Source organism: Corvus cornix, chromosome 2 (assembly GCF_000738735.6).
Source record: "Corvus cornix cornix isolate S_Up_H32 chromosome 2, ASM73873v5, whole genome shotgun sequence".
Taxonomy (NCBI): domain Eukaryota; kingdom Metazoa; phylum Chordata; class Aves; order Passeriformes; family Corvidae; genus Corvus; species Corvus cornix.
The window spans coordinates 56,921,177-56,937,504 of NC_046333.1; the positions used below are offsets into that span (position 1 = coordinate 56,921,177).

General features: G+C 38.4%; 1 protein-coding gene across 5 annotated transcripts in view; it reads right to left on the bottom strand.

The window, feature by feature from the left end:
- Positions 1 to 16,328, bottom strand: part of CDK14 (cyclin dependent kinase 14) — a 319,768-nt gene that overhangs the window by 138,584 nt on the left and 164,856 nt on the right. The window lies entirely within an intron of this gene.

A 16,328-nucleotide genomic window follows, 5' to 3' on the forward strand; every position in this document is an offset into this window, starting at 1 on the left:
TTACAAAAGATAAAAGGTCAATACACGTCCTGCTGTTGGAGCCCTGTTCTGAGAGAAGGGATCCAAGCATAAGGCCCAGTTATTAAAAATAAGGTCGTGTCAGACACACTGGGGAATTTGTGTGTAATTATGGGAAGGACATACACTCTTTAATGTTCTTCAGACACCGACATCTACGACCATTATTTATCCAAAATGAAAGAAGAAACCGTTCTGATGCATTACATACGGCAAGACTTGCATCTAGCTGCAGTGTGACACAAACCACAACTTAATTTTAACTCATTCATTAAACAACAGCTCAGGATACCCTGGGAAGCCTTGTATTTAAAATACAGAGTGAATGATCTATGGCTATGTATGTTTATGTCTTTAACACAGAAAATCCCCTGCTGCCTCCTATTCTGAACTTTAAAAAAAAAACAAAAGGAAGAAATTTTTTTCCCTTGGTAAACACAATTGTCTCTACTTCTTCTGGCTGTATCTTAGACTCAGAGGATGTATCTGATTTTACCTAGGACCGGTTATTGACAAAACATATTGCACTGATTCATCACTGTAATTTTTAAATTGTATTTGGCTTTTACAAGAGGCTGTAGCTACATCCAGACTCGAGACCTATCCAATACACACATCTTTGGCTACACGAGCACAAATATTAATATTTGATATCTCTCTAGCTGCAGGATAGCTTTCTAGCCAACTTCATATGACAAGCGGGAAGCCTTTGTTCACAGCAAATATGCTTCTGCAAATGAGAAAACAAGTCACATCTGCAAAAACAAAGGCTTATCAACCATGTGCATGGTTTCCCTTTCTATTACACCTTAAATGTGTTGAGCAGTTTATTATTTTGATTTAGCTATATTTAAAAGGGCTCTAGCAAGCATACTAAAAAATAAAATGGTTTTCTTGTTGCTTTTCCTTGATTCAGATTCTTGATGTGCTTCCTTTTCTAGCTTCCTGTTTTGTTTATTTAACAGTTACTTAGTTTGAGGTAAATGGCTTATTGAACCGTAACTATGAGTCAGTAATCATATTAAAATTTTGTTAATGTATTCTGTTGTAGATCATGAACTGTCAACTTAACCTATTTACTCAGCTACTTGCTTTCCAGCAGAAGCACATTTATTCAGTGAACACCTGAGTGACAACAAAAAACAAAAAAGTAAAATGGGTGGAGACACTGACACTGCTTCAGTGAAGCAGTCAGCACTCTAACCCAGAAGCCAGCTCTTGGCAATCAAAAGTGTCCTGCAGCTTTTAGGTCCCTCTGCTGTTTAACTGAATGCATCTGTCTCCAATATGCAACTTTACATCTGAGTTAAATTCCTCTCAGAGAAGATAAATTACCTACAATATCCTATGTCCTGGTCCTAATACAGCCATTAGCTTATGATAGTGCTGTTCATTTATAAAAGTTACTCACTATCAGGGAGAGACTAATTAGGATCTTAATTAGTATTCCCCAAATGCACTTGAGCAATGACTAGTCTTCCAAACTGGAGTGCAGGAGTCAGTTTTCAAGAGACAGAGAGAAGTAAGTAAGACAAAAGATGTGTGCTTCTCAGTCTGTCTGGTTTTCCCAGCTGTTATCAACTGTTCTAATAAAAGATTATTTTTCCCTCCAGGTCTTATCTCATGTATGTCTTCACACAATCACTTACAGTAACACAGATGATAATTATTCTAGTCTGTGAATAGACTCAACTGTCAGTTGACAAACACAAGTTACAGAATGGGGAGACACAGAAATAGTTTTCCTGCTACCAGAATGAATGACTCTAGCACTCATGAAAAGTGTTTGTCTCTTTCCAACAAATCCACATCATCTTTTTGATTACAACCTCTGTCCTCTGCCCCCTGTGCCACCCAAAGGATCACAGGGAATAGAAAAGAGAGTTACAAGAAAGAGCTCAGCTCTTGGCTGTTTATTATAAGATTCCTTTGGTTAATTTGTCTGAAAGCTATCATAGCTATAAAGCTGTTTATTTCTTTGCTTTAAAATCCTTATAAATAATTTCTGGTATGTTTTGAAAAAAGCACACTGATTTTGAACATGTATGATGACTGACAAATTTATTCATTGTCTATAAGCAGGAAAAACCACACTAAAAACTGAGTACTATGCAAAAAGCGGTACAAAAATACAAAAGAAATATACACTTTTGACACCAGGAAAATGTATCTACCCCCACGGCATTCTGGGTCAGCATGAATATGTTCAGAGTGCCTCTGCTAGTCTGGAGGTAGAAAAGTAACAGTGTGGCCAGGAATAAAAAAAAGGAAACAAACTGCATCAACATTATAAACATTCACACAGATGTAAAAGCTAACAGGACTCAAGGACAGTAAGAAATTTCACATCAAAGATAACTTCTGCTTTACAGAAAAGATCTGCATTCCTTATGGACATGGTATACATGCCCACAATAGCCTTAACAGCTGATTGATTTAAATCTTGCTTTCCAGATTCTGGATTTTTTCTTAACAATTTGTTGTTTCACAAGAAGTCTATGAGAAGATGATGCCCCCTACTCCTCTAAATGTCCCAGCAGGAACACACCACTTTGCTAATAAGGCTGTAAGTGAAAATATCAGACTTACTCATTCCACAGTGAAGTTATTGGGTTTGAAGCAAAGAGCTAACAATTGCTGAACAGATGGCTTTAAATTGGGAAGACCTGCAGAGTGCAGGGAGGAAACTCTAGAAAGACAAACAGGTAGAAAATAATTCTTCACTGAAAATGAGAGCTAATGCATCTCAGGATATTTTAACATTCCTTGGGAAAAGAGAAAACAGGGAAGCAGCTATGAATGAATGAGCCTAATCAATACTGGACAATTACTTGTGTAATACTAATAATTTATATGAGGAATTTTAAGACATAACTAATGAACTTGCTGAAGACAAGAAAGGTAACAGACCACTTTGACAAAGTTTTGAGGTATAAATATTTTATTGCCATTAGGATTTTCCCCTAACAAACCAAAGGAATCCAGAAAACAGAAAAAAAAAGAGATTCAGGAGAGCAGTGTTGTATGGAGACAAATTTTGAGCTATGGATGTCCTATTTGGTGAAGTATAATAGTTCATCAAGCACCAAACACAGAAGCTAACAACCTACTGCAGGCTATTGTGTTTGATGCTAACAATTTACTGTGATCTCTACCTTTACAACTAAAAGCAGGACTGCAAGGGTCATTTCTGGATGACTCCATCTGGCATTCAAGTAGAAATGAACCAACCCTTTTCAATTGGTACCTGGATAACTTATCATTTGAGAGGTACTTGACGTATGGCATGAGACAGGTTAAATACAACACAGCAGTAAAGAAATAAATATGCTTCTCTGTGCTCTCCAAGACTAATCTTTTTTAGAAAATCATCACATAGACAAACTGCCTCCCCCTCTACTCAGGTGCAAAGAGGACTGAACACATACCAGATGCAAGTCAGTTGTATACAGGGGCATCAGTACCATTTAAATCCTTCTGGTTTCATGTTGTATTAAACCTGACAGCTGAAGAACTGTTTAATAAGCAAAATTTGGTGCTACTGTAGGGATTCACAGTCATCCAAATAGAAACATAGAAGATAAGTTTCACTGACAGTTTTATGTTCAAATATCTAATCCCAGTTGCTTACCCTCAGTTAATTTTGTTTCTTAACTGACCGTACCACACTGGCAGTGACAAGGTGATGCCACGTACTGCTCTCTCCACCTCTTGGAGGGGTCCCCAACTCAGTGAAGTGAACCCATGCAGTGCTGGACACAAGGCAACAGTAGTAGCATGGTTACTGGGATGTTACTCTGTGGAGTGATTTATTCCAGTGGGATCAGTTTTGCTGATCCATCATTTCCTATCTAGCTGTAAAAGATCTGGAGAACTTTGATGAAGAGCATATCTCAAGTCATGGTCAGCTATTAAAAGCCTAATCAAGTCGCTGCAAATTTATTTGAACTTGTCTAGGATAAGTAGTTTAACAAGAACAGGGCTACATGGAAAACAAGTATTTGGACAGTATTAGCATCTATAATATATAAATCTATATATAAACAGTGTTTTTGAAAATCAGATCTAACAAGTATTTTATTTATAAATCAAGCAGTGCTGCCATTTGACATTACCCTGAAGGAGTGGAATCTGTGGATCTGAAAAACTGTCACCCTAGGGGTGCTGAAACCACCAATTCTTACAATACAAGGCCCAACTTATGTATAAGAAACACAATTCCATGGCTAGTATCCACCAGATCCTGGCCCCTGTGCTGCAGAGCCAGTGCAAGTGGGTTTGACGTGCCTCCTTTTCCAGCCAAGGTGTCACCTGAGCACACATTCCTGTGCTGCAGAACACAGCTGCCTTTGGTGCCTCATCCAGCCTCAGCTTACAAACCATGGCTGCCCTGCCTGGCACAAACAGTTCTCTAAGCTCATGGAGTTTAATCCAGCCGGCTTCCAGTACCTGAGCCAGACTATTTATAGAAAAAAATATTTAGCTGACTTTTGTCATTGCTACAATGTGATACCTCACAACTTACATATTCCCTTACTAGGTAAAACACTGTCTTGGAGTTCTACCAAAGAACTCCAGTACATTTTGCATGTATTATCACATTAGTATATACATTCACATACTAGGTAACACCCACAGCATCTAAAGTGACATTGGACTGCACAGGCTGAAGTCAGAGAAAAATTATCTGAAAACAGATGTTGGTGCAAAATTAACAAAACTGAAAAAAATTTCTCAATTATATAAAAGCTTTTTTAAATATAGAGAACAAAATAACTAAAAAAAACCTTGAAGATTCCACTAATTTTCAAAACTGTTTCCACCTTGTTTTCAAGAGTGAAGCCATTAAGAAAATCTGTATAAGCATTGTTGCTTCTGTAAAGCAATATTATAATGCAACATCTAACAAGAGAAATCTCGAGTCTCAGATTCACCTGTTCAATTGAATTGCTCCTCAAAACTCATTTAATATGTATGTCATCTTAAATTATCTGAATCACAAATCTTAGAAGAAAAGTTTTATGTGAGAGACATTCCAATATGCTTAGGTCTAAATGATTATTTGACTTTGCATCAGTAATAAGGCATCCATATTCCTGCAGAGCCACCTAATCAGTTCTTAATACAATTTTGTCAAAGAAAAGGCAGAAATGGAAACAGACAATTTCATTTATAAAAAACTTACATTAGAAGGGTATTAAGGCTATTCCTTAACAGTACAGTTCTGGAAATACATAGTTAAAAAACAACTGCTCCTAATGCTGCATCTTTCTCTGACGTGATAATGAACCCTAAAATGTCCCTGCCAGAATGGAAAAGCTGGAGCTATACTACAACCCAATCTAGTCCTTCATGTACACATGTAAGCCTAGCAAGTCAGTAGAACTGCAACACCCTGTATTGTAACTAATAAAACAAGTGAAAATTTGTTTGCCCTGAAATCAGGCCATTTTTTATCTATTCTTTCATTTAACTTGAGGACAATGGATGTACTTTTAAATGCAGTGCTCAATAAAAATCACCTGTAGATTGCAAGCAAAGGATCTCTAATAGTATTTTGACCCCTGACAAAATACTACCTGCCATACAGTTATTGAAGCATTCCATGCTTTATTTAAACCATTCACTCTATCAAGTTTGCATGTATGAATCAATTGTTAGCAAGCATTTCTCATTTAGTATCACATCCTGCAACCTGTGTAGCAAAGCTGGTGGTAATCCTGAGCACTGTAAAACAGAATGGGCAAAGAATTGCCAGCATTAGGCATCTCTGTTTATAAAATACATTTCAGTGATTGGCTACCTTTTTTCTTATCCCTCCCCCCACCCTTTTTTTATTTAGTTAGTTTTTTTCTAAGGTCTACAGACAGGTCAGAGCTGAACCAAATTTCCAGCCTGCTTCAAAAGTCCAGAAATAACTTAAAAAACATTGCAATGATATATACTTAAAAGAAAATATAGCCACAAGAGCAAATAAATTCAATGCCTGAGTGACTTTAAAATTGCTGCAATAAGAAGGATATGAATATGTTCATGGCTGTGGGTGGGAATAAAAGAGATTACATTTGAAAATCTCCTCCTACCTTATTTCCAATGACCACACCAAAAAAATTGCTGTACAGTTTGATGTATTATAAGCCATAAAAGCCAAAGGTGGCACATCTGACCTCGGAGAAGAGCTTGAGGACCTCTAACAAGGTGAAGATCTAACCTGCCATTCTCCCTACCATGTAAATCAAAAGTTACTCAGCACCATTTTCTCCCCAAGCAAAGTGGTTGTTAATGTTCCCACATCACCCAGACATAAAGCTGCTGGTTCCTGATCTCCCACTTTTAAGTTTTTTAACTTTGGGTCTTTCAAATTATAAGACCAAAAGGTCAACCGAATTTTGGTTATTTGTAATATAAATAAGGGTAGATACTCAGAGTTATCATTTATTTGTATAGTTTTTGAAATGGAAATTGCTGGAGAAGTGTTAAGTATTGCTAAGACAAGCACTGCCTGATCACTTCTGGCTATCATCAAGGCTAACTGATGCAGGGGAAACTCTCATCTTTATGCAGGTAGCCCTGCAACCATGATTTTAATTTATATCAGGACAAATTATGCATCTATGAATATATTAATACAACCAGCACTGTGTCTTTCAGAAAGAATGAAAAAACTCATGCATAAATTATTAAGAATTACATAGATATAAAGTGACTGTGTTGCAGAAAGGTAAGGTTTTAAACTGTCTGGGACAAAACAAATGATGTTATAAATTACAGAGCCATCGTTTCTTTAAAATTCAATCTCAATTATGGAATTATTTCAGACCATGTTAAAGGCACATTTCTCTTAATGACCTGCCAGTTCTGTTCATGTTAATCTTTTTCTTTGCATATCAATATTTTTGTTCTGACTGATGATGAATTTTTTCTTCTTTAATCCACACCTTTCCCAGTTAACCTTTCATATCTACAGAGCTGATTATTTCCTGTGTGAAATAAATCTGCATAACTATTAACACACTAATGACATTAAAGTAATTTTAAAACTTGGCATAATTTTCTCACTATATAATGCAGTATGTTATCTTAAATAAGGAAACATAAAACAAAATCATAATCAGACCAAGAAATCATAATCAGACCAAGAAAGCAAAGATAGAGAGTACTATTGGAGCTACCCGGAAGCCTATATTCAAAAGCTCTATCATGAGCAGTACCTTCTTCTGTAGTATTTTTCCCTGTAACTGCTGTAACAGAAACAAGCAAAGAAGCTTCAAAACAATAAAGTTTTAATGCAAGTTTGATATTTTAAATACAGGCACTCATAACCATGATAATCAAAAGGACATGGACTAAGGCTATGACAGAAGCAAGAGGTGTAGGAAGAGAAAATGTTCTCATATAAAACTGAGAGAACACCATCACATGACTGAACAAGGCTTTTTTCAAATAAAACAATATTTGTTTTAAATACATCTACAGATTCATATGGATGGATGGATGGATGGATGGATGGATGGATGGATGGATGGATCTCTTTAGTACAGCCAGCAGGTCACAGCTCTCCATGTCTTCTGTGCCATTGTCACATAACAGTCTAGTTCACACTTAGGTGGGCAATAAAACGCAATAAAAAAAAAAGATTCTCATAATAACACAGCACTGAGCAGCTGCAGTGCAGATGACATCCAAATCCCATGTTCTTCTTAAGTACAAAACACTGAAACAGATTTTTCATTGCCGTTGTTTTAATGGTGTCATAACCAACTTCCTTTATTACCCTTAATGGATAATTAAGATGCTTTCCTCCTATTTAAAGCCTTGATATAACTCTCACTTGTAACAATAGAGAATTGGATTGAACCCTAAGTAATCTGAGATGTGTTTAACAGGGGACCCATTCAGTGAGTCACACCAATCTCCAGGTCCTTTATGCTTTTTAAAAATAAAACATTTTCCTTTTCAGTCAATAATCCTATACAGTGCTTCTCAGTGGGAAGAGCTTAAGTTACAGCATATGCTTTAGTAAAGGCTGAAAAGACTAGTATTTAAAGAATTTTACTTCAATTGTTAAAAAGCTATCAGTGAAGACTGGCACAGACGAAATTTCAGTATGTGGTTCTACTTTGTATTAACAATTGGCAGAGAGAAGTTAAAGTCTTAGTTGAATACAAAAACTCCCTATAGTTTTTGCAATTGCTGTCTCCAGACAGTAAACCCAAGTCGAATCTATTCTTTCTTCATAGACTATGAAACCTAATTTCTGTCCATAAAGGATTCTTCCTGCATTGACTCTCACATGGTAATTTTTTGTATAGATTTAACTGGTACTTCAATAAAACCATCAGATCTATGAAGCAACTTAGATGGAGATTCATGGTGAGAATGACAAACCAAATAAATAGGAGAAGAAAGAAACATTTCCAGCAGCACTGACCACACCTTCTCCTACATCTTCACCTCTGAAAAAATTCTTTAGCCCAAATGCCAGAAATCAGCAGTTTGTACTGCTGTTGTTTGAAATTTTCTGCCATCTACCCATCTCCCTTCCCATTTCACCACAGATCTCAGCTTGACAACGAAAGGTCACAAGCACAGCATATGAAGCCCTTGCTCCTGGGAGGGAAAGGGAAGAATGCAGCTTTGGCTACTCCCTGACAGCAGCCAATCAGACCATTAGAAACGGAGGAGGAAGGTCTGGGGGTGGAGGGAAAGCCTATCATCCTGGGAAAGCAAAATAAATAACATGGCAGGCTGCCACAGGTCTCTGGGTGCACAGTACCCACAGCTTTTGCAGGCTACAACATTTATCTTTCTGCCAAGAAAAAAGATTTGAAGGTGCCGTAGCTATCTATCAGCTCTGCTCCTAAGCTCTGGCCTAACTTTGCCTGCACGTAGAAAGTGTGGACAGCAAGGGCTTTTTACCCTGACTCGGTAGCAGGTGACCAAGGCTATTCCAGGACAAACACACACAGTCTGCTCTGCTGCTCCAGCCCCAACTGCCACTGTAAACAGCAATGGCAGCTCCTGCTCTCCATGGAAAATGGGGTGTTTACAGTTCATTACAAAAATAACTGTGCTTTATGAAGACCTGCAAGCTGACTCAGGTTTGAGCAGTTTGGGGTTCTCTTGCCAGGTTCCTACTTTGTTTTTTTCAACTTCCTCACAACATTGTCACTGAAGTCATCTTCATTTCTTGATATTTAATACAACTAGAGTCCTCAAAGAAGCCCATTACTGTCCTTCCTGAGGGGTACAAGAACCAATTCTTCAGATTTCAAAGGCTGTTACCAGAAAGGAACAGGCTGCACCTGGGGTAACAGCAACCTCTCGCAGGAGGAATATGGGAGAGTAATTTCTTTTCTTTTCATGTTCAACTCAGACAGGGTGTAAGAGTGGCCTGTGGACCTATGTTTGGAGTTAGGCGGTTTTCTTTACCAGCAGAAGCCTCTGATAACCAATACCCAGACAGCTTCCAGCCCTTCTCTAGAGCCTGTAGAAGGGCTGCTGTGGAGGGCAGCAGCTGTATTGGGCCAGCTGCCCCAGGGGTGACCAGGCTGCATCTACAACTCACCTCAAATGGCTGCAATGTTCCTTAGGGTCGCTTAAAGCCAGGCGACCAGAGGGAGCCAGCTTACGTAATTAGAGGCACTCTCAGAGGAGTTTTGCTAACGATTTCATCAAGCTTCACTGACAATATAATACCAGCCATTTGAGCACAGAGACAACTCCTTGTATCAGCATCTTCGAGAACTGATACTCTGTGGAACATTTACACAGGAATAACATAGCAGTTATCCATGCAAGCAATCTTTTATGCCATTCAACTTTTCCTATGAATTTTATACAGTACATTATAAAGAAACCCTTATGGGATTCTTACTGTGAAGAAAAAAAAAACCTAATTTTTTTTCAACTTATCAACATAGTCTTGGCAATTTTAACAGTAAGCTGTACAGGAATAACCTTGTCCCTCATGACATACCCCTGTCATGCTCTCCACAGAAAAATCTATATAGAAATGCACGGAAACATCCTCTCTAATACTCAGCTGCAGTTTTAAACTGCAGCTCCATTGAGTATAATTCCCTTTATTATAATCCTGAAGTCTCTTTGCTCCTGTTATCTATTATTAATCATTCTATGTATCTGGAAGGATGCATGGTTGAATCACAGTGACTTAATTATTTCTTTTACTACATCAGAGGGCTTTATATTAACAAAACTGCAAATGCTTAAGGCAGGACTTTCACCATAAAATAGATCTCCTGCAGATCCTTACTCATCCAGAGAGATCCCCAAAGACAACAAAAAGTAGTCAGGAAAAGCTTCAGGGTCAGTGTTATTTGAGAGACTAAATGAAAGATATTTTCATGAAGATGTCATACTGTTTTTTCTCTCCAAAGCCCATTCCCACAGATGAGAAAGAGCAGAAACAAGCATTAAAGCATTAAAATACTAAGTTCCTGATGCTCCTTGTCACTCATCTTGCAACACAAGAATTTGTTGGTAGTGTTACTGCAGTTTGAAGATTTTGTTGGAGGACTAAAATTACCAAGAACTGAGGCACAGATTGGGAGGGAGGGGAAATATCTATGCAAGTTTTTTCTAAATTTTTCAATTTAGAAAATTATCAATCATCAAGTTTTCCTATCCTTGCAAATTATACTCAAGCTAACAATACTTCTAGACCTATTGTTCCATACTTTGTACTTTGCACCTGTGTGCCTGCTATGTAGGTACTTAAACTATGCAGCTGCCTGCATAGTTTATACACCGTGTCTTGGAGCCATAGCACAGAGAAAAGGCAGTATACATACTAAAAAGAATCACATCCAACTAAAAGATGCGATTACACAGAAGGTTCTTGCACTTACAATAACTGCACAATCCAAAACAGAGACCAAACAGGTCTTCAAACTTCACATTCACCCACTTCATGCAGCTCACTTCTGTTGCAGGTCTAACAGAAGAGATGAAAGGTAAAGGCAGCTGCAGGGAAGATTCACAAAGAAATTCCCTGAGAAACAAACCCCAGAAGTAGGTTGATCATCTCAGATGTGAAGCAGGCCAAGGGCCCTACTAGTGACTTGGCCAGTTTCTCTCACAGACTCAGAAGTGCTTTAACTGTGTCACATGCTAGTCAAGTCTAAATGACCTGATGATATTCTCAGTGCATTGAAAGGTGATGTCACCTCAAAGCTATGTAAATATTTTTTTTGAAAATATCTAATTACAAGTATAACTATGTATTTTTCAACCCAGAAAGCATAACTAAAGGGTATGTAAGAGTAATTATGCTATGATCTGATTAAAGGTCCACATTGTTGCCAGAGGTGTCAGAATATTAGATTGCTATTGGATCTTTTCAAAGAATAAAACAAGGCACAAAAAGACTAAATCCCTCCTGGTAAGTCCCACAAAGAAGACAGGACCCACCTCCTACCTGATTATCATAAGCTATTTAGGGACTTGGTGCTGGAGTTTATTAAGTATGGTAATCTGCATGCAAACAGAACTGATTACCCCATCTTGATTTATATCAGCATATACAATAACTAAATAGCAATATCTAATCATTAAGAAACAAAACAAAACAAGCATGGTATTTACTGAGTCACAGAACCACACAAGAAAGAGAATTCGCCTAGTTCAATCTGCTCAAGGTTTAGGCCAGTAAGGGAAGCAAAAAGAGATTTCATAACATCTCTGGGCTGCTCCAGTGCTGAAGTACTTTCATACTGAACATTTCCTTCCTTATAGCCAGTTGCGTTTCAGCTTATGACCATTATCCCTCATCCTCCCACTGTGCACCTCGGTAAGGAGCACCATCATGCTATGCCTCACCATCCTCTTGGTAACCAACTCTTAATGTACCAGGAGACTGCAGAGCTACTCATTTCATTACAGAAGGCAATCCCATGGATCAAACATGATTGACTTAAACTGGCAAACACTTTCTTTGCATCTATAGAAGCTACTTCCAAGAAGCCTCACTCCATTATTTCCTCAGGGATAGTGGTTGACCAAGCTGCAATACTCCAGACCTTTCTTCTTGCCCTTTCAAATGGTTAACACAATAACCTTTCTCCAGTTATTGGGAGCCTCCCTCAATCCACAGTCTTTCAAAGATCACAGAGAGAAGCCTGACAATGACATCAGTTGGCTTTCCCAGTACCCTCAGGGGCATGGTGTGATTCTTGGGTTTGTCCTGGGCAGGGCCAGACGTTGGACTCTATATGATGCTTACTGGTCCCTTCCAGCTGAGGAGATTCTATGAACTCACAGAGGTCAAGAAGATATCCAAGATCAGTTATTTTCCACTAATGCCCTTCCTCCCTGAACCACATCTCTGAAAACAAAGGCTGTGAGATCTTATTCATGAAGACCAAGAAAAGGACAGGACAGAGCACCTCAGCCTTATCTGAGTCTGCTTTGACTTCTGCCACTCACCTAGCATGGAACCTAAATTTTCTACAGCCACTTACTGCTTTACTCCATCATGCTCTTCCAGAGTTTTACCTTTGCCTCCTCAACACCCTGTTGTTGCCCATCTCCTTCATTACCTTGACACATTTTTCTCCGAGACACTTTACTCACCTCACATAGCTCCTGGGGCCCTTCTCACACCTCAGGCCCTTCTGCCTGTGGCCACCCAGAAGCAACCTCACATAGAGTCAAAGACAATATGTCTGGCACAGCTTGTCTGGTCCTCTGGTCCTTTCACCTGTATTTGCTTCCATACCCCAGATCCTCCTTCCAACCTTTCTTGTAGATGGGTGTCACATTTGCTGACCTCCAATCACCTGGGACCTCCCCAGCTAACCAGGATTGATGATAAATTATGGAGAGTTGCTTGATGGAATATCCTCAATACCCTCACGTGAATCCCATCTGGACCTACAGACTTGTGAGTGCCTGAGTGGCACAGGAGGTCACTAACTACTTCCTTCTGGATTGCAGGGGCTATGTTCTGCTCCCTGTTCATGTCTACCAGCTCAGGGGGCTGAGGATTACTAGTTTTTCTGTTGAAGATGGAGGCAAAATTCTTATGGTGTTACTCATTAGAGGTTTAAAATACTTTATTTCTACTTAAGGCTGACATATGCGGGGGGGGAAATAAACTCATAGACAGTTTGCCAAATTCACACCACAGGATCAAAAATAATTCTTGCACTTCATTCCATAAGAATTCCTAATACACTATACTGTCCTCTGGAATTTTAATTAGATTTTAAAAAGAATGCAGGTATGGTGTTCAAGGACTATTTTTCATAGCAACAATTACTCAAGATGTAGTCTCCCTTATTATATCTTCTCAAGAAAGCCATATTTTATAGCTCATCCATTTTTAATTTGATAAAGCCTCTATATTCTGTTCTCCCTTTTCATTTGACTGCTGAGTCTTCTCATAAATGTTCATTTCCTGGCAGCTAGAGCACAATGAACAGAAAAGCAAACTGCTGTTCATCTGAACAAAGACACTCCCACACAGTGGAGTATCTATGTCTGGGAGCCCTGCTATAGAAAAACACATGCCCACAGTTATTCAAAGATTCCACTTCAGCCGCAGTGCAATGCACTGGCAGACATGAATAGCCTTTCTTTTACCTTGTTTATTCAAGAACTATGATCCACTAGCCTGCTTTTAAGTATTTGATATCCTACAGTGAAGAGATTAAATTAGCCTGACGCCAAATGAAAAGCTTCAGACATTATGTTGATTTTTTGGGTAAACTTACGAAACTAAAATCTGAAGGTCTTTTCCTTAGAGATTAAAAGGCCTTTGCTCTAGGATTTTATATTTATTATGCTAGTGAAGTCAATCCTATCTCTGAGAGAAACTGATTTCTTGATAGGTTCTCTCCTGCCTTGAGTGCATTTGAAAGCAAAGCAACCATCTTTCTAATTTCCATACCACTCCTCATGTAATTAATTAAGTATACAATCTAAACCAACTTCCTTTCCAAGCACATTATTGCAAATCAGTCATTTGTGAGAGAAAAACATAAAGAGAAATAGGGCTGTATTTTATATCTTGTTTAGGAAGAGTCTTTCATATTGGGAAGGTGGAAGATGGGCTATAATAATACAGCATTTAAATAAGTAAATATGCACGGGGGCACACATAGAGCACTGGTGTGCTCTCATTTCTCATGCTTCCAGTGAAAGAGGTCATGACCCTTCAGACTTTAACCTCATCACTTCCAATTTTTCATCTTCGTTTTTGGAAGAGAAATTTAACCCATCTGGTTTTCAGTTTTATGAGGTCATGAGCCATGAAAGAAAATCTAGCTTTAAAAAAAAGGAGATATATAATCTCTCTGTGTATAAGAGTAGGTTATGCAGATGTTTCTGTTATGTCAGGATCAGGACAAACTTAAAAGAGAAAAAATATTCTCTGCACAATATTATGCACTCATATGTCTACCACTGTGTATTTCTTTCTGGTTGTACTTACGCATTTCTAGTCCCTCTATCAAAACCATACACAATGGTCAACCTTAAACTCCTGCCAACACAAAGCTGTGAAAATCCTGTCTTTGATGTCATCACTGGGATATTTAGCCTGGGACATGTTAGTACTGGGATATGTTAGCACTGGGATATTGGTGCTACAATGAGGCAATAAGTTCATCAGAAGTGAAAGATAGCTACACTTCCTACTACAGCAGGGCATGAACAAGCGTCCCAGCCTGTCCTCTGCTCTATGGCAGCACCAGCCAACACTACCAGACAGAGTCAACTTATGTCTGAGTTGGACATTTCACTGATCAGTTCACACCCCCAGCAATGTATTTAATAGTGCTGGTGAAAGGCACGTTGATTTCTTTTTTTCTTAAAAACACAGCTAAAAAGTCTGCAGCCTCCCTCTCCCCAGCCACACAAGCCATAGAGCTTCAGCAACCACCCCCACACCACAGGAAACATTTTGCATACAAAAGAGTTTGTGAGATCTTTTATGGTTTTCAGCATCCACCAAAGCTAGAGAACCAACATTACAATCTCCTGAAAGACTTATAATATGGGGATACTTGGGAGTCAGATTAGTTCATAGTGTTCTATACACATAAATGATACAACAAAACTATTAAACAGCCCAACACCTTCAACAGAGGATTAACTCATATTTCACTACAAGAACACTGAACGATGCACCTGTTTCATGAACTTAAGAGGTAAAAGCTCATAATAAAATGCAACATGCAGGAATGTTTTTTCAAGCATATATTTCAAAAAACAGCAAGTTTTGAAAAATTACAACCAAAAAAATCATACATAATTCGGGAAACAATTGCTTCTAATACTATTTCTCTAATTCTCTTACAATCCAAAGGCCAATCAAGTTCTTGCGGACTGTGTCCACCTTAAGTCCTCTTCCCTTCTCCAGCACAGCAAATACACACTGAGCTGTTAATTGCAGTAACGCTAATTAAAAGACAAAACCTCATGACTACATTAACAGTGAAATTGCCAATTAGCACACAAGGTTTTCTCATTACTGCTGCTGCATGAAATGTGAAGCATGCTGTGGATAGCAGTCATAAAAATAAAAGACATTTTTAAAAAGCCAATAGGTCACATTTTCAGCTTACTTCAGAAGTTCTGCTGGAATCAGTAACTGAGAAGCTGACCTACAGGAAAGAAAGAAATTCCTACAACCTTTTGTGAAAACCACTAAAGAAAAATATTGCCATTTTCCACATATGCATTCACAATGGTTTGCAGAGGAAAGAGTACTTGCCTTGGTGTAGCCACTAGAAAATGGCTTAAAAATTTAAAGTGGCCAAAGGGTAAGATTTCAGTGCATAATTTATCCTGACTTTATACTCCACATAAGGCATCCCCACAAAGAACTAATGGATACTGAAAGCAGTCCAGGTGATCCTAGTGTCCTTTATTCTACAGAAGGAACACTTATTCTTGTGTCCTTCAGTCTCTTTCAATGACCATTTAATGAAAGTTAATCCAGATCTTCACAACCCTAGAGCTGCTCCCATAAAGTGATTGTGCTTTTCATACAGTCTGTATTTCCTCAGGTCTCTCTCCACTTTTTTCTTTTCTTTTTAAAGGTTTTTAATTCTAATGCAGAGGTCTCATGGTAAATAAAAGGGAAATACTTTCAGCATTATCTTCCTTGAGAGAACCGGAGTAGGTATTTGTTTTTCACTTGCTCCCTTTTAATCAAGCATTTTGTTGACCATAATCAATTTCTTCACTCAGGAGAAAAATGTGCAATTATCTACAATGAAGAAGGTGTGTCTAAGGAATAGGGTGGGGGGGGAAGAGAAATCAGTGGAACCATCTGTCTGACA